This window comes from Panthera tigris, chromosome D1, assembly GCF_018350195.1.
Source record: "Panthera tigris isolate Pti1 chromosome D1, P.tigris_Pti1_mat1.1, whole genome shotgun sequence".
NCBI lineage: Eukaryota > Metazoa > Chordata > Mammalia > Carnivora > Felidae > Panthera > Panthera tigris.
The window spans coordinates 71,577,258-71,602,842 of NC_056669.1; the positions used below are offsets into that span (position 1 = coordinate 71,577,258).

The 25,585-nt window shown below is 49.3% G+C and overlaps 1 long non-coding RNA gene across 1 annotated transcript in view; it reads right to left on the reverse strand.

Moving 5' to 3' along the window:
- The window catches only part of LOC122231402, a 154,439-nt gene extending 129,156 nt beyond the window's left edge, over window positions 1–25,283 (reverse strand). Inside the window, exons 1-2 of the long non-coding RNA XR_006208626.1 lie at window positions 25,107–25,283; window positions 10,821–10,891 (exon numbers count right to left, since the gene is read on the reverse strand). This is a non-coding gene — a long non-coding RNA (uncharacterized LOC122231402). The remainder of the gene's footprint in view (window positions 1–10,820; window positions 10,892–25,106) is intronic.
- Window positions 25,284–25,585: the final 302 nt, after the last annotated feature.

A 25,585-nucleotide genomic window follows, 5' to 3' on the forward strand; every position in this document is an offset into this window, starting at 1 on the left:
AGTGGAGGAAGACAGATAGTAAACACATAAAATTTAAAAAGATAATTTCACATAGTGATAAATGTGAGAAAGTAAGTAAATAACCCCCTAAGTAAGGGGATGGCAAGGGGCTGAGTATGGAGAGGGGGACATCCATTCAGGTGGTGTGGCCAGGAAAGGCCTCAAGGAAAGACGTCTGGACAGGAAGGACACAGCAGGTCCTGTGTCTGCACAGGACACAGCAGGTAGAATGAGGTGACAGTGTATGCTCTACAACCAGCAAGAAGGCCAGTGGGCTGGAGTGGAGAAGTCAAGGGAGAAATGACCAGAAACAAGGCTAGTGGGGTGGACGGGGAAGATCGTGCAAGGCACTCTAGGCCAAGGGGAGAAGGTTGGACTTTTTATCCTGGAGTCAACATGACAATGTTTGAGTTCTGGAGACATATGACATGGAGAATGAATGGGGCAATGGTGGGACAGGAGGCCGGGTAGCCAGTGGGGAGCTGCCACAGGACAAGTATGAGAGAGATGGTGGCGGTGAGGCTGAAGGTCAGGGCGAGCTTCTAGAGCCTGGGGCTCCCACTCAGCTCTGACCCATCAGGCCAGAAGTCCACACTTGTCTCTGACCAAGTCCCCTCCCTCTAAGACCTTTCCCGCAGAGGGTCCCTTCCCCAGCTGGGCAACAAGAATCTCCCCAGATCTTTAGAGGACTGCCACACTCCCCCATTATGGACCTTCCATCAAAGGTCTCTGCATAAGGGATGGTAGCATAGGCTCTGGACACAAATTGCCAAGGTTCAAATGCCAACTCCACCACTTAGTAGCTGTGGAACTTTGAGCACGCTACTTAACCTCTCTGTGCTTCAGTTCCCTCAACAGTCAGATGGGCATTGTAATGCCACTTCATAGGGCTGTCACACAGATTAAGTGAGGACAAGTGCTACAGCCCTGGAACAGTGAGTGCTCCCCAGTGTGAGTGATTAGGGGGTAAAAGTGCCCATAGGCTGCCCTTCTCTGTGACTTCCTCCTCACCAAGCTTCAAATCGTCAGGGTTTAGAAAAACAAATGACAAATGATGTCTCCCCACACCCGGTGACTCCATGTGCTCTGGCCTGACTTAACAGGTCCCCCAAAGAACCAAAGCTTTCTCCTCTGCTCTGTCCTGCATCGGTTGGGCGCACCCCACCCAGCTGGTGCTCTATGGCCACACCAGCATGCTGCCAGCAGGTGAGTCAGGTGTGTGAGGCAGCAGCCTGTCCAGGTCCTGAAACCCACCCTCAGTGTCCATTTTTCCAGCAAGTTGCTCCCAGTGGGTTCAGGGAGGGCTAGGAATGTCTCCACCCTGGTCTCTGATGGGTGCTAATGCCTACCTAGTGCTCAGCAGCTATGCCTTAAATGAATGAATGAATGAATACACGAATGAAGGAAATGAATGAAAGAATGTGTGTGTCTTCTCCACTGATACGTGAGTTTTATAAGGGAATTCATTCATTTATCCAACAGATTTATTGTGTGTGAAACGTCTCAAGTGGTCCTGCAAATCTAGGCTTCATTTACCCAACTCCAGGTCCCAGGGGCCTGACTTCCATGGACTGCATTATCCAGGTGCCCTTGTCCTTTGGCTTCATGAGACCAAAGGGCAAGAACAGACCAAAGCAATCTGCTTTCTCCTACCTGGGGCAAGTGAGCAGCCCTCTGTCACTAGCCTTGGGGTGCTTCACACCCTTGTTGGTTTTCCTTAACCGTGCATACAGTTGATACACAGGCTCTTCATTAAATTCCTTCAAAACTCACCCTCCACCTCACCCCTTCCCCTACGTTTGGCACAGGGCGTGTCACTTGGTTTCTGCCAGGTCCTCCAGCCACATAGCCTGCCCTTCTAGGCAGCCTTCTAATCACTGAAGCAAGGGAGGCAATTCCTGCCCTCAGGGAACTTACATTGTAGTGGGAAGAGACTGACAAGAAGTGTGGTCAGTAAGTAAAATATATATTAGCAATAAAAGCTGAGAGGGGATGGGAATTATTGTGCGTAAGGATGGGTTGCCATTTTAGATCAGGAGGCAAGGGAGACCTCACTGAGAGGGTAAGGCTAAGAAAAGATCTGAAGTAAGTGTAGGGGTATGGCTTCTGAAAGAAGAGAAGCAGAGGGAAGAGAAGTGCAAAGGCCCTGAGGCAGAGTCCTTCTTGGTCAAGGAATTAGAGGAGGCACACCCTAGCCTTTTCTTTCTCTCAGCACCAGGCACCAGGGAGGCTTTAGGGAATGTTGCCATTGAGAGAGAAAAGGGGAGGAAAGGCAGAGCATTGGTTGGGCAATGCTCTTACCACAGTGTCAACCGGAGGAGCCTCTCTCAGGCTCAGTGCCCATTAGGTGATTAGCTCAGCTTCCTACCTCAGACATCAGGGTCTCTAGGTCATCACCAGGGGTGGGGCCCACCCCACATTACTAACTCCCACCATGACCATCTTTTCTGGTACTCCTCTTGGTGGAAGCTGCCTACCTCTCAGACTGTACAACCTTCCCTCAAGAGAGCTGGTTCCCAAGGTTTTCAGTGGCAGCCCCAGGCTGGGAAGAAGCCAACCACATAGAGGGGCCCTGGTCCCTGGGGCCTGAGTCCTGCCCTACTCCCCAGGCTCACTGCCCTAGGGTCTCCCTGGCTGACCACAGGCAAGACCAGACCTAGTAGAAGGGAGGGAGAAGGAGAAGAAAAGAAGGGGGAGCAGGCAGAAGGCAGCCCAGCCTTGTGTCCAGGGAGCCTGTCCCTGGGGAGTCTCTCTCCTTTGGTGATTGTTTCCCAGGCTCCCCGGAGCCAGAGGAGGATGGAATGTTCTTATCGCTTCCCAGAGGGAAAGCTTTCTTCTTTCTTCACAAAAATGTTAAGCTTCATAATCCGATAGGGAACCTGGACAGGCTGCAGCTGGTGGCCTGGGTCCTACTTCTGGGAACTGTGGGGAGGGGAGACAGATGGGAGGGGAGGAAGTAGAGGAGGGGAGGGAGGCCTATTGAGCAAGACCAGGGAATGAGGACTCGGGGTGAAGGCAGGGGCCCAGCAGACCCTCCCACAGCACATGGGAAACTTTGGCAATGAACCTCAGACCCCAAGACCGTGAAAGATCCCCCGCTTCCCTGAGCACACCATACCCCTGAACTATGAGGAGTGGGGTCCCAGCCAGGGCAGAGTGGGCCCTGCAACCTCTAGGTCAATGGCCTGTTCACACACCTCCATGAAGAGCAGGGTCACTCTACAGGGCAGGTTGCCTTGTCCCTTGTGGGAAGCTGGGTCTGGAACAGTCCCTGCTCACAGGGCTACAATCACAGGTCAGAGGTCTGCACAGAAGGAGAGAGGACAGGTGACCTCAAGGGGCTACCCTCCTCAGAAAGCCAGACTTCCATGAGCTTAGGACTCTGATTTCCTAAGAGCAAGTCCACTCCTGAAGGGGACAGGGTGGGGAGGCTCTCTGAGACTCTGAAATATAGCTAGGGCCAATGAATATTGAAGGAACAAGGTAACATGTCATGACTCATTCATTCATTCATTCATTCATTCATTTGGCGGATATCCATTCAGTGTCTTCTGGTGAGGAAGCCAGCGAGGCACTAATGGTAAGCAGTTACTGACCCCCCACCTTCTGTCTATCCCAGGACCCTGAAACTCCTCAGGTTGGCCTTTGAAACTGTAAATGCCCCAGAGGACCACAGCTCTGGGAGGCCAACAGGTCCTGCCATCATCTCAGGATCCCTAAGGAGGAGCAGCTCCTCCCTCAGGTTGGTCTGGTCAGGGGAGCAGGTGCACCGGGGGACCCAGGGCCAGGCCCCTCAGAGCCTGTGTGCCCACTGCTCTCTTCACTTCCCTCCATAGGGGTGACCATGGCTGGCCCTCCCTGGCCCTGCCAACTACTGGACTCCAGGAACAATTGGGCTACAACGACAAGAACTGCCACTTGGGTCAGCTTCCAGACGGGTGCCTGGTTGGTGAGCCTCGGCTGACACAGCTCCACTATAGGGAGCTCCATCCTAGGGGTGGTCGCTCTGTTAGACAGCTCCTCCCATCTCCCCCACCGTCAGATGCTAACACAAACTGCCTTTTCAAATCCACGCTATGTTGGAATATCTTTCCATGTACACATTCATTTCATCCTTAGATCTACGTATGAGAACAGTTTTATTTGTAGGCTTAAAAAAAACTTTCAGGGGCGCCTGGGTGGCGCAGTCGGTTAAGCGTCCGACTTCAGCCAGGTCACGATCTCGCGGTCTGTGAGTTCGAGCCCCGCGTCAGGCTCTGGGCTGATGGCTCGGAGCCTGGAGCCTGTTTCCGATTCTGTGTCTCCCTCTCTCTCTGCCCCTCCCCCGTTCATGCTCTGTCTCTCTCTGTCCCAAAAATAAATAAAAAACGTTGAAAAAAAAAATTAAAAAAAAAAAAACAAAAAACAAAAAACTTTCAGTGATGGTTATCTAAGTGGGGTTTCATGTAAGATGACTCTTCACCTCCTAATTTATGTATTTACATATTGCTTGCATTTCTATAGGATATGCATTACTTTTACAATACAGAACAACATGGACATTTCTATTCTGAAATTAAAAATAAATCAAAGGTCGTTTAAAAAACAAAAGCCCTTCGTGTGGTGGAGCAGTGGCATAAACTGAGGGAAAGACCACAGCAGTGGGCATTGGGGGATAGGGTGGGTGTTCAATTCCACACCTGATGTGCCCCGAGGCCATATCCCCCAACACAGGGTGACTCATTCCCAGCCATAGCACCGACTATCCTTATGTGAGCCAGTGAAAGGAAGGGTCTACCCTGGGGGACTGCATGGGGTGGGGGGGTTGGCGGCAGGGTCAAAGTCAAACTAAGAGGGCTAACAGCCATCCCCCACTTGGCACCAGACCATGTTATCTTCAGGAAAGATGAATGTTCACCTGGGCCAGGTATTGTCAGTGTCAACCAGGAGGGAGCCAACTGTGGTTCAGCAGACTCTGAGGGCACCCTCCTCCTCTGCTCACTAGATAGATCCCAAGGCCACCCCTGAGCTGCAGGATGGAGCAGAGGAAAGCCTTCCTTCCATGTGCTCAAAGCTGGAAGGTGCCAAAATTCACAAATGTTAAAAGAAGGAGGAGAAGGAGAAGGAGAAGGAGAAGGGGAAGGGGAAGGGGAAGGGGAAGGGGAAGGAGAGGAGGGGAGGGGAGGGGAGGGGAGGGGAGGGGAGGGGAGGGGAGGGGAGGGGAGGGAAAAGGAAAGAAAAAGGGAAAGGAAAGGAAACAGGACCAGAGTGGGGAAGGTTGGGGAACCTCTTCCCCTAGGACAGATGTGACTTCCAGGGTAAAGGAGGTAAGGACACCTGACTGCAGGTCTTTGGGCAGAAAAGCTGTGTGGAAACGAGAGGAAGCTGAGGCATCTGTGCATTCCAGGCTTACTGTCACTGTCCTTAGGAGAGAAAAAGGAAAAAAAAGAAAGAAAAAGACCTCTGTGCTTCTCTTTTGAGATGGGCTCTGCACACCGCAGAGGTGCTCATTTGTCACCTTTGAACAGCACCCCCCCCCCCGGCCACCGCCTTCTGTTTGGGGGGAAACCCCCTCTCCAAGTCTTGGTTGGAGGCAGAGACCACCTCTTTGTATGGAAGCCAGACCCCCGCCTTCCCAGCCTCCTTGCAGCCAAAGCTCAAGCCCATGACCTCACTCTGGTGACCCAACTCACCCACATCAAACCTGGAATGGAAAGGAAATGATGTAACAAAGCAGATGCATCCTGGAGTCCATTCCAGCGAGGGTGTAGCAGCTACCGCACCAGGTTCTACAAGAACTAGGACTAATGTTCCAAGGCGTCCAGTACCAAGTGCTGGCAGTGACATAGTGCCCACTACAGTGTCAGCACCCTGCAGTGACAGCCACAGAGCTCTCCCCAGACCCATCAGTTCTACAAAGTGACTTTGGTGTTGTTTCTGGCTGGGAGGCCTCTAGGCCAGGAGCCCTGGCCCTTCCAGAGATTCTTCAAGTTCCCAACACCCTTTAATAAATTACCATTTTTTACCAAATTACCCAGAGCTGTTTTCTGTATTTGTAAGGCAGAAGCCAGGCCTGAATCAGAGGCCTGTGTGTGTTTGGTTTGAGGAGGGACAGGAAGACAGGAGGTTCTCAGGAAGGAACAAACCACCATGGACACGTCGCCCTGTGGAGAACTGAGTAGTGTCCATTGGTTATCAGCATCAATGGGCAAGACCACTCTCCCCACCCCTTTCTCTTACACAATAAATAATAAAATTCTTGACTTCCCGGAATTCATCTGCAGGATGGTATAGAAGCCTGAAGTTCTGAAGCCCTGGGAAAGCTAGCGTCCCCTTACCCACAGCAGCCTTTAAGTCCGAGGGGGTCTCCGTGCCACCTTGTTGCACAGCCCAGGGGGGCACGTTTATAGTCCGTTCTATGAAAACAGCGCCTTTACTCTCGGGGACATGATTCCACAGAGCAGGGTGAATGCCGCCCCAGAGCTGTGAAGTGCAAGCCAGCGGCCTGGCCATCACGGGGCAGTTGAGAAAAGAGTTCTGAATCCAGGCCATAGAGCACTGGGAGGTACACGCCGGCTGGGAGTGTGAAAGGACTTTTCTATAATCAGAGCATTCCCATCCTCCCAAAGCTTCTTGCCTGCCAGCACCCACATCTCTGCCGCCCACCCCAGATGTCACAGTCCAAGAGACTCCCCTGGCCTGGACACCTACTCCTCGCACACACCCCTTCCCTTAACACCTTCTCCTTCACTGGAATGTCTGCGTGGGAGCTTGTCTTAAGGCCAGCTTGAGAAGGGGGCTGATGGGTGAATGGTGTGTGTGTGCACGCCCGCCCATGCTGGGGAAGCACAAGTACTATCTCCCTGGAGACGGGCTGGACCCCGCGATGCTATCGGCACCTCCTCGCTCTTGCTTTGCTGGCGCCAAGACAAACAGAGCCGCAGAGCCGCCCCCAGGCTGGCCGCCCGAGAAGGCCCACGCCTCTGTCCCACCCTCTTGGGCAGCTACCCATGGAGCCAGGAGCCAGGTATCAGGCTTCAGCTGGCCAGGCTCCCAGCAGCTCCTGCTGGCCCTCGCTGGCCTGCAGCCCAGCCTGCCCACAGGCGCTGGCCGCAGCCTGAGCGTGGGGCCTCGGAGCTCAGCCTACTAGCACCCACCAGCCACCGGCCCCTCCAGCCCCTGGGGTGCTGGCTCGGCAGAGAAGCAGGGCATGTGGATGAGGGTGCCCTGACTCACTGAGTTTCCCCGAGACCTCCAAATTTGCCCCAGGGCCCTTTCCATGAGGCAACAGGAAACCCAAGCGCTCGGGCCAGAAACAGAACATTTTGAACAATTTGAGGGGAAAAAATTATTCAGACCAATTTCAAGACATCTGAGAGCTCAAGGGGAAAATTGCAGCCACCTCTTCAGGCACTATTGTGTGTTCACGCCAAACCCCAAACAGCTTGGACCGAAGCAGCACAAAGGCTGTGAGTCCCCACATCCCTCCAGCAGGGAACTGGCCTGATGCCTGGGGGCTCTCGTCCTCTGGGCCACTGGGCACGTTCTCTCCTCCATGACTCCACTTTTCTGGACTCCCATTGTGTGTGGCTGACGCTCATGGTACCACCCACCAACTGGAGCCATCTCCTTGTCCTTTAGAACTCAGTTCAGACACTGCTTCCTCTGTAAAGCTTCCCTGGCCCTCCAAGACATCCTACTGCATGTCCTGACACATTAATTGTGCCACATGCTCCTTAGGACTACTGTTTGCTGAGCCCTTGCAGGTACTGGGCTCTGAAAGGAGAGCTTCAGATAGGTGACCCCATTTAAAGGCACCACCACCTTATGTGTGTCATCACTCATGTCGAAAATGAAGACACTGAGGCTCAGAGAATTTAAGTCACTTGCCTAAAGTCACAGCTAGTAGGTACTGGAGCTGGGATTTAGAAGCAGGGAGTGGGCAGTGTGGAGGCAGAGGCTTTTCCCTGAACCATTTCTCCCATCTCTCTAGGAGCTTCCCAGGGAGGGAGAGGCTAGCTCTGCTGGGGGAGGGGTTAGAGTCAGGAGGCACTGTGGAAACTTCCACAGAGGATCCAGGTAGTAAAGGATGCACAGATGTCCACCAGGTAAATACAAAAAGCCTTCCCAATGGAAAGCACAGTGGGTAAAAAAGCGTAGAAAGGCAAAATGGCATAGGGCCCTGGCTCTGGGTTCCTATATGTGGGGTGTGAGAAGGATATGAGGAATAGTGCTGGAAAGTCGGGCCAGACTCTGGCAGCACAACTGAGCCACAACCCCTTAGAGACAGACAGACAGACAGACACAGACACACACACACACACACACACACACACACACACACACACACACATATCCCACTAGGTCCAGAGTCTCAGTCTCTGTTCTGCAGGTGGAGAAACGCCAGGGCTGTGATACAGGAAGGAGGGGGGAATGCTCAGATCTGACTGGAGACCCATCCCTCACCATCCCTCAAGGACCTCTTGGAGCCAGGGCAGGTCAAGGCCAAGGTCAGTCACCATTAATGGCAGTGGGGGTGGGAGCAATGCCGAGGGACACAAGGACACCTCTGGGAGGCATTTAGGAGACATAAGTTTTTTAAAATATATTTTTTGCCCAGTTTCTCTGGCATTTGATCATACTCAATTAGAAAAACTTTGTTTACTTTCAAGTTTTTTCCTTTAAAAAAAGGTTATACATGCTTATAACAAAAAAAAAAATTGTTTTAAATGTCAGTGTATGAAGTAAAAAGGGGAAGTCACCTTCTTGTATATCCCCATCTATTTCCCTTCCTAGAGGTCATCCCTGAAATAAACTTGATTCTTCCTGAATTTTTCTAGTGGCACAAACATACCTGGTTATTCACATGTATAGGACTTTTTTTCTTAATTAAGGGCTACATATATTCTTTGGCAGCATGATCTTTTTTTCACTCAGTAATATATGGTGAATATCATCATTCACCCAAAAATAAATATTCACTGGGGTCCTACTGCGTGCCAGGCCCAGGGCCAGGAGGCTGACCAGAGCACAGGGAGGTCCAGCTCCTGCCATCAGGGCTTTCACAGACCAACACGAAATAATTACGGACCGTGAACAGGGTTGCAACGGGGGCTGCATGAACCAATAACGGGTGCACTTCAGCCACAAGTAAAGGGAGCCTTTTCTCAAAACATTTAAGCTGAGACTTAAAACATGAGAGACAGAGGAGTCAGAGGAAAGAACCCAGTACCAAGTCACCCCTAGGAGCTCAGGCCCAGGGAGCCCGTGTGAGCAAGGGGAAGTGAGACAGGTGAGGGGCTGGAGGGGGCAGAGGACTGGGCCTGCCAGGCCCTGCAGGTGGAGGTGATGACTTCTGATCTTGTTCTAAGCACAGCAAGAGGGTTTTAGGCAGAAGGATGATATTACCTGACTTGTGTTTTTAAAAGATCCCTCTGCACATTCTTGCCAACACTTGTTATTTCTTACCTTGTTTATTTTAGCCCTTCTGACAGGTGTGAGGTGATATCTCATCATGGTTTGATTTGCATTTATTTCCCTGATGATGAGTGATGTTGAGCATCTTTTCATGTGTCTGTTGGCTATCTGTCCTCTTTGGAATAATGTCTATTGGGGTCCTCTATTTCTTAATCAGATATTTTTTTGGTGTTGAGTTTTATAAGTTCTTTATAGTTTGAATATTAACTCCTTATCATATATATCATTTGCAAATGTTTTCTCCCATTCAGAGGTTGCCTTTCTGCTTTGGCCAGTGTCAAAGAAATTATCGCTTGTGCTCTCTTCTAGGATTTTTATGGTTTGAGGTCTCATATTTAGGCCTTTTACCCATTTTGAGTTTATTTTTGTATATGGTGTTAGAAAGTAGGCCAGTTTCATTTTGTTTATGTAGCTGTCCAGTATTGCAAGCACCACTTACTGAAGAGACTATCCCCAATGTATATGCTTGTCTCCTTTATTGCAGCATTTTTTACAATAGCCAAGATATGGAAACAACCCAAGGGTCCATCAATAGATGAATGGACAAAGAGGATGTGGGGCGTATGTACACACACACTCACACACACACAATGGAATATTACACAGCCGCTAGAAAAGACGAGATCTTGGCATTTGCAACCACATGGATGAACCTAGAGGGTACTATACTAAGTGAAGTAAGCTGGACGGAGAAAGACAAACACCATATCATTTTATTCATATGGGAAATCTAAAAAGACAAAGGAAATTATTAAACACACAAACAAAAAGCAGAATCAGACCTTCAAATACAGATAACAAACTGATGGCTGCTAAAGGGAGGGAAGTTGGGGAGGATGGACAAGTGTGTGAAGGGGAGTGGGGGGTACAGGCTTCCAGTTTTGGAATGGATACGTCATGGGGATAAAAGGCACAGCACAGGAAATACGGTCGATACTGAAATAGCCCTGTATATGGCGACAGATGGTAGCTACACTTGTGGTGAGCACAGACAGCATAACAGAGAGAGATTTTAGCCACTACGTTGTACACCTGAAACTAATGTAACAATGTGTGTCAACTACACTCAAATTTAAAAAATTTTTAATAAAAAATAAAAGATCCTGTTGCCTATTCTTTGGAATCTGGATTACGGGGGATAAGAGTAAGGCTGGGAGACCAGTTCAAAGGTAGGATAGACAAAGTAACAACCCCCACCCCCAATATGTCCACATCTCATCCTGTACCTGTGAATCTGTTAGGTTATATGGCAAAGGAGACATAAGGTTGCAGATGGAATCAAGGTCACTAGTCAGCTAATCTTAAAAGAGGGAGACTATTCTGGATTATATGGATGAGTCCCATGTAATCACAAAGATTCTTACCTTACTGTGCAGGCCTTATGAGGGCAGGGCTGTCTCTTTCACTGCTGTGTCCCCAGCACCCATCAGAATGCCTGGAACATAGTAATTGCTCAGTAAATATGTGTTGAATGAATTCATTAATTAAATATAAGGGAGAATCTAGGAAGGTCAAGTTTGGGGAAAGACGATGAATTCAAAGGTCAGCACTGTGCCTTCCAAGCGGCTCTGTGGCCCACGATAGCCGTCAGAAAGATCTGGTAGGAGCAATGAATGACACATGGCTGGGGTAGAAAAGATGAGGCCCCTGCAGAGAAGGGCTCCCAGCTGCCCCTGGCCTGTGAGGCAGCACCCAGAGAGTGTGGCAAGCCAGGGTTCCCCAAGGCAGGCGAGGCCGACTGGAGGTGGCTCAGCTGACATTATCCTCTAATAGGAGGTCCTTATCACCTGGGATGGAGCCCGATGCTCTACTTAATTCAGGAGAAAGCTACTCTCCAGGAAACAGGTGCCAATTTGCAGCAATCACAATAAGAAACATCCTCTCTCTGGCTGATGCAAGCCAACAAGGTAATAGGGCATTGTGCAGTACTGCGAGATCAAAAGATTTTTTTTCCCCAAGCCCAAGGTGGGCACTTAATCCATCTTTGCTCTCTCTCTCTCCCTCCATTACAGCCCTCGAATGCACTATTTACAGGGCCTACATTAGCTGCCTTTTCAGATATTGCGCTTCCTCAAAACCACTTCAGAAGGAAAGTGAATTAGAAATGAATTTGAGGCGCTGGCAGCGGCCTTCACTGCCTCCTCCCTGCCCCCAGGCCAGCAAGCAGCAGCTTCCAGCCTGGAGGTGGGAGCCCAGGCACACATGCTCCCTGGGACGCCACCATCCTCCACAGAGGATGCCCTGGCTCTGGCCCCTGGGCTGGGGTGGGAGCCATGGAGCTGAGGGAGGGCTGAGCACAAGGTGTGGGAAAGGAGATGAGGCAGGAAATGCCAAGACTGGGCAATGATGGGGGAAGCCAGGCTGAGACAGAGAAGCAAATCTGGGATGTGGCTCCTGGGGAAGGAAGCCATTTTGGACAATCCCTGACCTCTTGAGGGTCTCCTGGGAGGGCTGAAAGCCAGCCTTCTGCATGCAGCTTCCCACTTTTCTTTGCCTGGGCCCCTCCCTGACCTCCAGGGACTCCAGGCACCATTGCTAGGTTCAGGCAGTTGCCTGGGTGGGTGCCATATTTTTAGAGATCCAGGCCCAGCTTCCAGCACCTTCTCCACCCTGCCACACCCCCCTCCCTCCCTCTAGACTCATCTAGCAATGCAACAATCCCTCTCTGATACACAGGCATCTTCCTAGTGTGGCATTCCAGGAAGGGTAAGAGAAGGCAGGAACGTGGGAATTTCTGTCCCCAGAGTGAAAGAAAGTTTCAACATAAAAAGAATGTTCCACCAGAAACCCCCCCATCCTGGCTCCTCCTTTCACAGGTAAGAACATTGGTGAACTAAGACTAGGGACCTGACATTTCTGACCCATATCCAAATTCTTTGGCATTTATTTGATGAGTTTAAAATCTAGGTGGTACAATTGGAAAGAAACTTGGACTTCATCTCAGCTGAGGCTCTGGACCTGGAGTTGGGGGCATGGAGAAGAGAAGAGGATCCCAACCCAGCTCCCGCTCCACCTAAATCATCATATTTATTGGGATTTCACCGAGGAGTTTTAAAGTAAATGAACAATTTAACTAGGGAAGAAGCCAAGGGCCCACATCAAGCCAGTGGGCTTTCTCTCCCCACCACGAGGGAGGCAGAGTCTCAAATGGCTTCCAGTGTTCCCTGCCTCCTGGTATCATGCCCTTGTGTAAACCCCACCTTACAATGTTGGTTGGACCTCATGACTCACTTCCAACAAATAGAATATGGCAAAAGTGATGAGATGTCACTCCAAGTTAGGTTATAAAAAAGGAGATTCTAAGCAACTATGGAAAACAGTATGGCTGTTCCTCAAAAAATGAAAAATAGAAATACCATGTGACCCAGTAATTCTACTTCTGAGTATTTACCAGAAGGAAACAAAAACACTAGCTCAAAAAGATATATGTGCCCCTCTATTTATTATATTATTATTTACAGTACTCAACATACAGAAGCAACCTAAGTGTTCACTGACAGATGAATGGATAAAGAAGATGTGGTATATTCATATGTATACATATACATATGTATACACATGTATATATATATAGGTATGTATGTATATATAAATATACATATAATAGAATATTACTCAGCCACAAAAAGGAATGAAATCTTACCATTCATGACAACATGGATGAACCCAGAAGGCATTATGCTAAGTGAAATATGCCATATAGAAAAAGACAAATAGCACATGATTTCACTTATATGTGGAATCTAAAAACCAAAACAAATGAACAAACAAAACAAACAACAATAACAATAAACAGAAACAGACTCATAAATACAGAGAACTGGTGGTTGCCAGAGGGGAGAAGGAGGATGAGGAGATAGACAAACACGTGAAGGGGATTAAGAGGTACAATGTTATAAGTCATGGGGATCAAAGTATGGCATAAGGAACAAATTAAGTAATTAATTAATAAAGTTTCCAAAGGTCCTTCTTTTGCCTTGCTCATCCTCTCTCACTTACTCTCTCTCCACCCTGTGTCTGAGGTACCATATTGTGAGCTTTCCTGTGCCAAGAGCCCTTCCTGGCAAGGATGTCTCTGGCCAACAACCAGTGGGGACCTAAGGTCTGTCAGCAACCACGTGAGTGAGGTTGGAAGAAATCTTCAACCCCCCACCCCCACCTGGCCTTGAAATGATGGCGACCCCAGCTGGCACACCAATAGTATCCTTGTGAGAGTCCTTGATCCCTATGAGGACCCAGCTAAACTCTGCCTGCCTGGTTTCCTGACCCACAGGAACTGCATGATAAGAAATGTTCATTGTTTTAAGCCGCTAAGGTTGTGGAATAATTTGTTACAGTGCTATTAACACCGAGTCCCTTCTGGAAGGCTGTTTTTCATAAGAAGGATGAGCAGAGGCAGCTGTGAGATTGTCACACTCTAGTATTGGACTAAAGTAGGGAGGTCTAGGCACCATTATTGGCCCTGCCACTGAGCCCACTCTATGGCCTCAGGCAAGACCCTCACCATTTGTGGGCCTTAATTTCCCCAGCTGTAACCATACCACTGGAGAGGACTCTGTGGCATCTCTAACTGCCTGTGAGTCAAGAACGAGGGAAGGGAAGTGCGGCCTGAGGCCCTGGCCGTCAGAAGAGGAAGGGGGTAAAGCGAAGATGCCTCGCCACCCAGCACTACCCTTTCTGCTCTTTTTTCCTGATCTCCTCCGGCTCCTGTCCCCTCAAGGACCCAGCTGGCACCCAACTCAGCCACCCTCAAGGAGAGTACCCCTCAGGGGGCCTAGGTGCCACAAGGAGGCTCCAGAGACAAACATCCACTCCCTTCTTTTCCCAGAGACCCCAGCAGCATTACAGGCCTCCTGCAAAGCAACAGGAATGCTCTGGGCCTCTGGCTCTGTACCCCAGGTGGGGGATGGGTGCCCTTCTCACCACACCAGGCCTGGGACGGTCCCCAAGGTCCTACTTCCCCCCCCTTGAGCAGCAGGAAAGCCTGGGAAAAGCCAGGCAGCTCCAAAGCTCCTGGGGGATTAAAAACAAGCCCAAATAAGGGTCCATTTCTACAACATTCCTTCAGGCTGCAAGGGAATGCCAGACCAGGGCAGCCTCACCACAGGGGCCTCTTCCCACAGGGCCAGCCCAGGCCTGGAAGGGCTGCCTAGTGGCTGGCCCCTCTGCAGCAGGGCTGGCAGGGCTGCTCCGAACAAATCTGTCCTCTTTGAGTCTGTTTTTCCTCTCATGGGCCTAGGGCAGGGGCTCCTGGGGGGCCAGGACCAGTCGGGGTCCCTCAGAGGTTCCCAAACCCTGACAGGCTACATCAGTAGGTTCTCTGATCACCCCAAAGGGTGCCCTGGCTGATTCAGCCATCCTGTGATTTCTCTCATGAGCTATCCAAACCTCCTAAACCAGGGTTTTCAACCTCAGCACTACCCACACTTGGGGCTGGAAAATTCTGTTATCAGGGGCTGTCCTGTGCATTCGAGAATGTTTAGGAAACATCCTTGGCTTCCACCCACTAGATGTCAGTAGCACACCCCCACCCCCACCCATTATAACAACCAAAAATGTAGCCAGACATGCCACCTATCACCCCCAGTTGAGAACCACTGTCCTAAATGGATTTAAAGGCCTTTTGCTAGTCCTGGCTGCAGGGCTGTGGCAACAGGAAGGCAGGTGGCAGACAAGGAAATCTCACTGGACACATGACCACAAAGCCCTAACACACACTCTCTCTCTCTCTCTCGCTCTCTCTTACTCATACACACACAAGGGTCATCAGAGCTGATAATCTATCCTTCCTAACACTTGAGAGGTCAGTATTAGTATGAACCTCAGGGGGCTAAGGGGCTTGTCCAAGGCCACACAGCTCAGCTGGGGCTCCAGCCCAGGTCTGTGGGCCTCCAAACCCACACTCTATGCCTGTTCCCTTCAACCTTCTACATGATAGACTGATCTTCTCCCTCTGGTCACACTTCTTCATGGGGCGCACCACCCACCCCCATGCCAGGGTGCAAGGTACCCACACTCCCCGGCTCAGGCTGGGTTTCCTGAGCCTCCTCCACTGACTTCCACCTTCCAGTTGCTGAACTGCCCTGATCGAGGGCGATCGATTTGCATACTGTATCGATCTCAAGGACTGTGTAATATGTTTGACTTGTGGCACTTTGCATAATTTTCTGATTAAGTTACTTATTTAACCTATTGACCTTTTCTCTTAATTAGAGTATCTGGGTACCGCAAATGTTGAGTAGTAATCAAGTCGTGTATTTCTCTGAGTGGAATGCACGTCCTTGCTGCTTCCCTGCTTCTTTGTGACTCTTTGCTTCCTCTGCAGTGGCTTGTGTTGAGCCAGCTGGTCCCCCACTTTCTCTGAAGGGAGTGAGAGGGATGCATGTGGGGCCAGGTCCTCTCCGGCCTCTACTGTGCAAAAGGTTCTCAGAACCTAGGAAAGGGCCAAGACAGGGGACAGCATTGGCTGAAATGAGTGTTCACAGCTGAGTGATGGAGACAGGGGCGTGGGTAGAGGTTTGGTCACGGTTATTTGTTAGCTATTGTGTGTAACAAAACACCTCCAAAGGTAGTAGCCTGGAACAACACCCATTTGGTATTTCTTAGGAATCTGTAGGTTGGTTAGACAGTTCTGAGGATCTGGGCCAGGCTCCAGTGAGTCAAGGATATGGCAGAGAGACCCGCCCACATTGGGAGGAGCAAAGAATTGGGACAGGTAAGACTTCCCTGTCCACTGTAGAGGAAGAGGTGTCCCCCACCCTGAGCACCTGTCCCCCTGGTCCCCCACCCTAAGCACCCACCCGAAACTCCAAAGCCAGAAGTCATGAGCCTGGAGCCCAGGGAAGTGAGGACTGAGAGTATAGTATACTACCACCTCTTGTCTTCACATCTATTTCTTGGAGGGTCTGAATTAAGACCCCCTTTTGAGGGTTCGTAAAAATCTTCCTGCCCTTCCGGTCACACGGAGGTGGGGGGAAGACTGAGAGCAGCTGTCCAAGCCCTGTGTGGCTCTGACCACCACCCTCTCCCCTCTGTGGCCACATCTTTTCCACTCTTCCCTCACTGGCCCCGGGAACTCCAATAAGGTTCCAGACCCCCAGGGCTCTACTACAGAATAGACATAGGACCTTCTCAACCCCCAAACCTGTCCAAAAGGCCAGACAGAGTTAGCCCCAGGGAAGACTCAAGACCATTTTTCAGAGACCCCCCACCAGCATCTACATATGCCCTCTCCCCTCTGTGGGGGACACTGCCAGTTGTTCACCAAAATCCACCCTCTCTTCCTCCCACAGTAAGAGCTTTTATTTTTGTTTTACAGCTTTGAGATTCTTGGCCTACAACAAACTGCACACATTTAAAGTGCACAATTTGATGAGTTTGACACATGTATATACCCATGCCTGAAACCACCACCACAGTCAAGGCAGTGATCGTGTATCACTCCAAAAGATGTTCTATGCCCTTTTGTAGGCCATTCCTTGCTCCTCCTCATCCCCAGGCAGTGAAAGATCTGTCACTACAGATTAGACTGTGTTTTCTAAAAATTTATGTAAGTGGAATCGTAAATATTTACTTTTTCGTCTGACTTCTTTCACTCAGTATAACTGCTTTGAGATTCATCCACGTTGCTGCATGTACAAATGGTTCATTACTTTTTATTGGTAAATAGCATTCCATTGTATGGATGTACCACAGTCTGTTTATCTGTTCACTTCTTGATGGATCACTTCAACTGTTTCCATCTGGAACTAATACAAATATTACAAATAAGGTTGCTACATTCACTTTATCAGTCTTTGAGTACACACACTCTCTTGGGTAAATATGCAGAAGTGGATTACTTGGATCATACAGCAGATGTATGTTTAACCATCTAATAAACCGCCAAGCTATTTTCTGAAGTGATCGTATGTTTTACGATCCCACAAGTGGTGTGTGAGAATTCCTCGTCAACACAGTCTGATAAGTCCTTTTTATTTTAGCAGTTCTAGTGGGAGTTTAGTAGCACCTCATTATGGTTTTAATTTGCATTTCTCTACTGATTAGTGAGTATATATTTTAATATGAAATTTATTGTCAAATTGGTTTCCATACAACACCCAGGGCTCATCCCAACAGGTGCCCTCCTCAAAACCCATCACCCACTCTCCCCTCCCTCCCACCCCCCATAAACCCTCAGTTTGTTCTCAGTTTTTAAGAGTCTTTTATGGTTTGGCTCCCTCCCTCCCTAGCTTTTTTTTTTTCCTTCCCCTCCCCCATGGCCTTCTGTTAAGTTTCTCAGGATCCACATAAGAGTGAAAACGTGTGGTATCTGTCTTTCTCTGTATGGCTTATTTCACTCAGTATAACACTCTCCAGTTCCATCCACGTTGCTACAAAAGGCCATATTTCACTCTTTCTCATTGCCACATAGTATTCCATTGTGTATATAAACCACAACTTCTTTATCCATTCATCACCTGATGGACCTTTAGGCTCTTTCCATAATTTGGCTATTGTTGAAAGTGCTGCTATAAACATTGGGGTACAAGTTAGGGAGTGTATTTTTATGTGCTTATTGCCATCTGTGTATCCTTTTTAAACTGGGAACAGGACTGATCAACTGCAGACTGTCTTCCAGCCTCCCTTGAGGCTAGGTGTAGTCACATGATTAATAGAATGTGAGAAAAATTCATTTTTTTGAGTTTCACTGATGCTTCTTTAAAAGAAAAGTACCTGCCTTCAATACATACATTGTCATTAGTCTGCTTTTGCTGCGATAATACTTTATAAAACCACCCCCAAACTCAGAGGCAAACAAACATGCATATTATTTACTTCTTGTTCACAGGCTCTGAGCAGCTGCTCTGTTCCCAACCAGGGGACAAGCTCCAGAGACAACAGCTACCATGGGTAGGTTCTGCTCATGCCTGAGGTCACAGGCTCCCAAAAAATCAAACAGAAACTGAGGAAGCTTCTTAAGGCCTAAACTTGGAACTGGAGAGAGGAAGTCTACTGCCCCCCATGAAGGCAGATCAAAAAGAAGGGAAATTTTGTGAACAATCTAATCTCCCAGCGTGCTCTTGCCCTTCCCACAAGCCAGGACACGGTGTACCTGTGCCCACACCTGACTGTGCAGTGAGGTAACTATGGTGTGGGTGATGGAGCAACAGGATGGAGGGCACCCAGGTCCCTGGGAGTCCTCGTGGAACAGAACTGCCTGCACACTGCCCAGGACTGTTATGCGAGAATGAAATCACTTCCATCTTCTTTCTTTATGACACCTGCATTTTTAACCCTCTTTGTTTCCCCAGCCCAGACTTTCCCCTAACATATGCTCCAGCATTTCCTTTTCCAGCACAAGGAAATTTGTTTTTGTTTTGCTTTGCTTTAATCTCTTCTCAGGTGGGGGAAAAAAATTACCCAGCAAGCATTCTTTCATGTCTAGCAGCCCAGAAGAGGGAAGGTCCCGGGGTCAAAATGCAGAAGTAAATACTTCACATTACCACCCTGCCACATGAGCTACTCTGCTGGGTGTTTCCAAGAATTCTGTGAACTGACTAGTCAGGTTCAGAACACCGCCTTCCCCGCTCTCCAGCCCAGTATGTTCACCTTCCTCTCACACGGAGCTCCTGGCTCTGGTTCTGCCTCCAGTTCCCCCTTCCCTAGGCCTGTGGCTGGTCTCACAGAGCCAGGTGCCAGACCTGGCCCTGGAATCCGTGCCTCCCTCTAACTGGCAGCGCCTCCACCTAGCCTGCTCCACTCAACAAACACTGAGTAACAGGCTCTGGCATCTCCTGAGGCTCCACGCTCATTAGCATGCTGGGAGGTAAGCGCAGGCAACCAGGAAGAATTTACCCTCAGCAACAGGCTTCTCACATAGAAGCCAAACACAGCCCAGCAGGTGTCGAGTGCAGAGGTGGGGGCCTCCAAATGCCTCTGAGTATGTTCCTTCTCCCTCTCTGCAGAGCCAGCCTCTTCCTCTCTTGACTCTATCTCCCGCAGCACTAGCCCTGTTTCTGTGCCCCTTTGCAGGCACAGTTGTCAGGCTCCTCTCTGGGGGGGGAAGGGGGGGGGAGGGGGGGGGCAGGGGGCGTGGTTCCTGAGACCCAGAGCACTGCCCCGGCCTCATCTACCACTTCTCCCTGCACATACTCTCTAGCCACCAGGAACGCCACCCAACACCCAATCTCACAGCCTGTTCTCTCTGCCCTCAAAGCTCTCACCCTCATCTCTGCCTGGCAACCTCCTTCCCATCCCAGGTCCTGGTTAAATGACACCTCCTACAGGAAGCCTGTCCCTTGGCCCCCTCACAACAGTGGCAGTTTCCTCCTCTGGCTTCCAGTGAGCCTTAAGCATCTCTGCTCTGGTTCCAGCCCCTCTGCACCACTGTGAGATATTTATCTATTTCCTCTCACCCATCACTCTGTGCCTGCTTTGAGGGAAGGGTCGAGGTCTTTTTTATATTTGGGTCTCCAGCACCCGGTCTGGTGCCAAACAAATGACAAGTGTTGAGTCAGTATTTGCTGGTGACTGGAGGAATGAGCAAAAGGAGACAAGTGAAGAAATAAATAGCCAGTTACAGGGAAGTCTGTTTGGGTGCACTTTTCCCTTTCCAGCACTTATCTCCGTTCAAATATGCATTATATATTTATTTACTATCTCCTCTTCCACTCTCCTGGGAGCTCCGTGAAGACTCAGCCTGCATCAGTTTTATTCACAGCTATGTCCTCAGTACCCAGTTCAGAGCCCGGATCTTAGGAGGTACACAGTAAATATTTGTTGTAGAAATGGAAAAATTGGGCGAATATTGAAAGGGAGGACCAATAGATGTGTGAGGGGGGAGCAGGGTAAAGGCAAGAAAGATGCAGTCAGTTCTGTAATCTAGAGAGGCCAGGCCAATTCTTCTTGCAGACAGACTGCTCTTTTCTTGGAGGGAAACCACCCCCCCCCCAAATTCAGTCTTTTGGTTTTACAAAGGCAAGGCCCCCAGGATTCATCTAATAAAGTGGGTTAAGGAAATCCAGCATTTTTACCAAAAAAATTTCTTTACAAAATAATTATTAAGAATCTGCCCCGTGGACAAAGACATACCTCCATACTTGGTTCTTTAATGTTAAAAGTGGCAGGTTTTTCCATTGGTTCTGTTTTGTTATTCCTGATGAGTGGGAGGTAGAGGTTTCATGGTCTTAGGTCCAGGGAAGGGAATGAGAGGAGAGAAGACCCTGGGCTGAGTGGAAACGGCAGCCCCCCTCCTCAGGCCCTGCCCACGATGACTGGCCACCAGCACCAGGGAGAAAGAGGCGGGGAAAGGGCTTCTGAGGATGAGCTGTACATAGCACGCCATGTGAATTTTGATGTAGGAGGTCTAGTTTTAAATTTTCTCTGTGTGCCACACTTTCCTTAGAATATCTTCGATGTAATCCATTCCCCCACAACAACTGATGTCAGTGGGGCCTCAGAGAGTAGGGAAGGCTGCTGTGCCCATGCCTGGGACCAACTGCTGTGGGGGGAGGAGAGGGATCTGGAGAAGCAAGGACGGCTGGGAAGCATGAGGGGACAAGCCCGCAAGTGCAGCTCACACGAGGGGATGACAAGCAACAACCACCACAAGTATACACTCCCCAGAGAGCCTCTGGGAAATTCAGGTAGGGCAGAGATCTCCTTTCCTCTTCCTAGAATAGTAAGGGAAAGAATGACTGTAAGAGCCCAAGAAGAACAGATTATTAATGGATGGATGGATGGATGGATGGATGGATAGATGGATGGGGGAATGCGAGGTGGATGGGTGGGGGGGGGGTGGACGGATGGCTATGTGGATGGGTAGATGGGTGGACTGGGGAGATGCAGGGATAGGAGAAGAGACAGACGAGGTGGTGGATGGGCAGAAACTTGGATGGATAACTGGCCACTATCTCCCCACCTACAGTTAGGTAAGCCCAAATACAGTGACTGGCCACTTGGATGTCTGAATTATAAAGGAAACAGGTGAACGTACTGCCCATCTGGGACTCCCTTCACTGCTTAAAGTCCTAAAAAACAAGCCTATCTCTTGTGCTTCCTGGCAACCCTTGTCCCATGCTGATGCATGGATGTGCCTCAAACAGCTCAAGGGAAGAAAGCTCCTAGTTAAAATATTCAACTGCAGAGCTAAGAATGCACGCTGATTAGCCGAGTGCGTCCCAGGCCCAGCTACTCCACTCCACAGCAGCAGCCTGATTAGAGAAGGAGGCAGTTCAATCAGCACAGACTTCAGCATGCACGCAGGGCCCGAGCACAGCTACCTCTCCACAGGCTGGCCCTCCTGAATGCACAGGGCAGGCAGAGGGATGTGGCTGTGGCTGTTGCTGACCCTCAGGAAGTCAGCACTGACCCTGGTCTCCTGCCCATCTCTCTAGGACCTGTTAGCACCTCACAGCCAGTCAGGCTGAGGCTCCCTGCTGACGACCTACCATTTAATCATTTAATCATCACAGTAGCTGATTTTGTTACTATTCCCATTTTATAGATGAGGAGACTGAGGCTCAGTGAAGTCACATAGGCTGTAGAATTCTAATTAAATCCCAGGTCCTCAGTGCCCAGATAATGCTGCCCCTACTGCAGGAATCTGACAGTAAAGGAGCCCCGTCAGGGGTCTACAGAGACTTCTTCCGTCCAGAAGGGCTGGCCAGGTAGTATGAGATTCATCAGGGAGCCACTCCTTTTGTGGGCCCATTTTGCTTCCCAAAGTGCCAGTCTCCACAGACCTCCATACATAGACCCACCTTCAGCTTCCAGACACCCCATCAGACCCCCAGACCACGAGAAATGGCCCTTCACCCTGGCCTCGCAGCCCTGCCCTCTTCCTGCAGCCCTGCCCTCTTCCTGCAGCCCTTATACCCAGGCCCAGGGACCTGGCCTCCTGCTTACCCTGAGCTGGTATCGCTGGCTCTGGGGGCCCCCACCCGTCCCAACCCCTCTTCTTTGTCAGAGCTCCCTGCTCCCCTGCCTGCCCAGGCCCACAAGTTCCTCCTCAGTCCTCCCGGCATCCCCCTTCCTGTCCTGCCTCTCACTGTCCCTAGCCTGCATCACTCCTGTGCCCCAGCCATACCCAAATGCTATAGAAGTCACCCAGGCTGCTCCCACGGCAACAATGCCATTCACTTCCCTCTTCTGCCTCCTCCTCAGCCACCAAGGAAATGTCAACTCCTCTCTCCTGCCTCAACTTGGGTGTCAGTTTCTTGATGGAGCCTCTTAAGCTGCTCTCCTCCTCCTGTCCCAAGACTCAAATAACCACTCTCTCCTTCGAGTCCTCCTGGGTTTCCCCTCTCCTTAGAGGCTCAATAATACTTGTGTGTTCTTTTCCCCTCTCATGTTTGGCTATTCTGTCAGTCTGTCAGGTTTTGAAGGTAGAATCTCTCTTCCCCTTTATTTCTCCAGCACCCAGCTCAGCGTAAGGGCTTAATAATGCTTGACCAATCACCCAATGATTGTCAGAACCAAAATACACCTGTCCAGCCTAGCAAACTGCCTGGCACACTGCAGTTGATTAATAGGTGAATCTGGAGGGTGGGTGGGGACTGGGGAAGAGTCAAATGTTCAGCAGAGGTTCAAATTTTTGCAGAGTGGACCCGAGACTTGAATCCCCCCAGAGTGAGACATCTTGAGAGCCTCCTCTCCCCCACCAATGAGCTGCAATAGGTCCAACATAGTTTGGCAAGAGCTTCTGGGGTCTTGTCCTGTTGAACTCGCACTGCTTGTACTTGTCTCCAGGCATAACAGACAATGAATTGTGGCCATAAGGTCAATCAGATGAGACCTGATGACCGAAGTGCATCATAGGGCTAGGAAGAGAGATTATTAAGCAGTAGAATGAAAGCTCTGTTCCCTGTGTATTTGGCCAACTACGAATTGCTCCAAGGCACACATTCTGGGATCCTCCATACATCAAACCAGTTCACAGGTCCAAAGCCAAGGCCAACAGATGACAAAGTTACCCCATACCCAGCACAAGAATTTCCCCAGTGAGTTTGTTTTCTAGAAACAGAGACTAATTTGATCCATTCGCATGTGCATCCCCTGCCCTTTGACAGGCAGAGAATCACGAGAGCTACAGCTTTCTCAGTTTCTTCTTGAGCCACAGCAGTAGAGCAAGAACATGGCTATAGATGTGGCAAAACATTCAGTGCTAATTCTCTAAGTTATTTGTATGTCATCTTATTTCCCATAAAATAAAGATGGGAAACGTTTTCAGTGAACCCAGAGGATAAGACTATCATTGTGTTACTCTGAATCTCTCTCTCTCTCTCTCTCTCTCATTTTTAAGTGTAAAACATTAAGTTCCATTAGGAAATGTCCTCCTCTGCTTCCCTCCCTTTGTCCTTCCTCCTAAGATCCAGGTACTTCTCAGAAAACATGTTATGCCCTGAAACTAAGCTTTGACCATTAGGGTGTAAAGCAGAAGGGTAACAACTTCCTTAAACCTTTTTGAAAAGATAGCCGGGATGCCCTTTCTCTTCATCCGCTCCTTCCTCTGTCCTCGGCCTGGAATGCAGATATGTTGTCCAGAGCTCTAGCTGTCACCTTGGATCATTCAAATGAGAACCACATTCTAGAGACTGAGAAGCATGAACCGGTAGGAGCTTAAAGGAGCAGAAAATTTTATGAACAAATGTCTTTCTTACCTCTAAACTTTGTACGTGAGAGTGAAATAACAATCTCTCTTCCTTTCTATGTTTTTTAAGTTACCACTTGTTTGGGTCCCTGTCATTTTGCAGCAGGACCCCACACAGGGTCCCATTCCTGCCCACTAATCTCAGTTGGCATCATCTCCAGCAGCCCTCAAATGGAACATGGTCAGATTCTCCATCCTCTCCTCCTCTCCCAATAGGCTCCATGGTTTTTATGCATATTGCTCCACAACTACCTCCGTAGCCTTTGAAGACCAAAGGAAGGCACATATAAAGTATAACCTTCGTCGAGCCAAAAATGTGTGTTATAAACAACCTAAGTATTGAATATGGCAAAAGTAACTCACTCATAGGACAATGGGTGATTTTTACGCCCTCCTTTTTCTATATGTTCTTGTTTCCTTCAATGAGCACTTATTACTCTCAATAATAGAAAATAAATAACCTGGTAATTTAAAATAATAAAAAATAAATATAAATAAATAAATAAATAAATAATAAGAAAAAATAACCTGGTACAGCCCAAATTAAAAAAAAAAAAAAAAAAACATAGAAATCCCTCTGCGGAAACCTCAAAAGTCCAGAGGATAACTGGGATTGCCAGAATGGGCAAAGAAAGGACTGATGCCCCTCTTAATGTGCCATGTGTGCAAGGCATATTTGGTCAGTCACCAGGCTAAGTGACTTGCATATGCTATCTCTAGTCCTCATAAACCCCAAATGCAGGTTATCATCTCCATGTCGTAGATGAGTAAACAGAAGCTCAGAAAAATTCAATTATTTTCCCCCAAGTCACACAGCCGATGGAGCATAGCTGTAATTTGAATCCCGGTATCCCCAATGACAAAGCTTGCACTATTTTACTATATGAAGCAATTTCATTTACCTGGATTTTGGAGTAATTGGACCTACATCATCATCCTTATTAACAGGCAAGGCTCTAGCTGTTGGTTATAAATGAAAGAAACTCCAACCCAAATTAGAGTAAGAAAAGGGAGCTACCTGGCTCAGGAAACTGAAAAGTCTGAGAGTAGTTTCAGCTGCAGCTTCACGGGAGCTCACACCGTATCAGCACGGCTCGTTTTTCTCAGTCGTTTGGCCTCTTTTTAGACCTCGGGGTAGCAACCTGGGAAACCGCTCTAACTTACGAGCACCCGGGGTTTACAAAGAGAAAAAGCAGGCATCTTTGTCCCAGAATTCTCTGCAAAAGCCTTTTCTCATTGGTTCTGGGCGAGTCACGTGCCCACCCCTGACCCAATCACCGTGGCCTCAAGAGCGCTGCAGGTGGGGTTACGTCCCCTTAAAAACAGCTGAACACTGACGAGATACTTCCCGAAGCGAATTCCGCGGATCCACGGAAGAAAGGTGCCAGGATGTCGGGGGCGCAACAGCAGCGTCCCCCGAGTTCCCAGAGCGTGCACTGCGCCTCCAAGGCCCTCAGCCTTGGCCACCGTGGGAACCACTTCTCTATGTAAACACTC